This window comes from Helobdella robusta, assembly GCF_000326865.2.
Source record: "Helobdella robusta unplaced genomic scaffold HELROscaffold_45, whole genome shotgun sequence".
Taxonomy (NCBI): Eukaryota; Metazoa; Annelida; class Clitellata; order Rhynchobdellida; family Glossiphoniidae; genus Helobdella; species Helobdella robusta.
The window spans coordinates 388,069-389,698 of NW_008705095.1; the positions used below are offsets into that span (position 1 = coordinate 388,069).

A 1,630-nucleotide genomic window follows, 5' to 3' on the forward strand; every position below is an offset into this window, starting at 1 on the left:
CAAGAGAACAAGATATGGAGATATATGAGAAAAGAAAGGGGTACGAGCAACTAGACGAGCAGCAGGATTAAAAGCTTTACTTAAAGGATAGAGTATAGAATTAGGAAGACCATAGTAGAGTGAGTTACAATAATCAATCCTAGATAAGACTAACGAAGTAACAAGAAGGAAAAGAGTAGGATCATCAAGAAAAGGCAAAAGTTTTTTATTTTACGTAGATGAAAATAAGAGCTTCTAGCAACACTATTAATCTGAGAAGAAAAAGACATGGTAGAAACAAAGATAAAACCTAGACTACGAAACTTGTGAGAGACATCAAGAGTTTTAGAATCAGGTAAGATAATAGGAGGAATAGTAATAGAGTGTTTAGATTTATTAAAACAAATTAATTCAAACTTAGAAGGATTAAGTTCAAGACACATAGAGTCAGACCAAGCGATAATTGAAGAAAGACATAGAGATAGATTATGAAGAACACTATTTAGATTAGATGGAGGAAAAGAAGTATAATTGTAAGAATCATCAGCATATAGTTGACTAGAGAAAAAAAAGTTTTTAATAATACGAGGTAGTTCAGAGGTACAGAGTATAAATAGAAGAGGGCTAAGGATAGAACCCTGATGTACCCCGAAACTAAGAGTAGAAGAGTTAGAAGTAGAATTATTGAGAACAACAGAAGAAAACCGATTACAGAAATAAGAAAAAAACCAAGATAGACAAGAATCAGTAATATTAAAAGAAAGAAGTAGCAGTCTCAAGAGAATAGCATGATCAACAGTATCAAAAGCCGAGGAAAAGTCAAGGGCAAGAAGAAGAGTAGGATTACTATTGTCACTAGAGAGAAGGATACCATTGTGTATTTTGAGTAAAGAAGTTTCAGTACTGTGAGCAGGCCTGAAACCAGATTGAGATACAGGTACAGGTAGCAAGGAGTAAGAGTTTAAATAAGATGACAATTGATTAAAAATTACTTTTTTCTATTATTTTAGAGATGAAAGTAATATTAGTAACAGGTCTATAATTAGATAAAGAGATAGGATCTAAGGATAAGTTTTTAAGAATAGGAATAACAATAGAATTCTTATAAAAAGTAAATAATTTGGAGGTGGAAAGAGATAAATTAAATAATTTGAGAATGATTAGATAAAATATTAAAAAAAATTCTTTAAGTAAATTAGAAGGAAGTAGATCTAGAGAACAGGTTGTAGCTGACATAGAATTAATAATTAGATCTAGAGAACAGGTTGTAGCTGACATAGAATTAATAATTTTAGTAAGTTCTAGAAGATTTGTTGGAGTAAATACAGAAAAAGATTCAGTAGTAAGTTTAGTAAAGTTATGAGTAGAAAAATTAGAATTAGATGTTCTTAAAGTAGTAATTTTATTTACAAAAAAAGATTTCGAAAGCTTTTTGTTTAGTTTTTCGACTTTTCTAACGGTCACTGGAAGTGCCATGTATCGAACTGTTATTACGCGATGGCATGATTCGAATATTGTCGGTCCGAAACTCGAAGACTATCATACTCGTATGATGCGGTGCTTGCGCGTGCAAGCATAATGTATATGTGAGTCGTGTAGATAATGTACAGCTTTTTTGGCGCGAAACTTTAATTAGTATAGACAGACAAAA

The 1,630-nt window shown here is 31.5% G+C and overlaps 1 protein-coding gene across 1 annotated transcript in view; it reads right to left on the reverse strand.

The window, feature by feature from the left end:
• Positions 1-1,630, reverse strand: part of HELRODRAFT_177923 (hypothetical protein) — a gene marked incomplete at both ends in the record, with an annotated part of 7,674 nt that overhangs the window by 4,658 nt on the left and 1,386 nt on the right. The window lies entirely within an intron of this gene.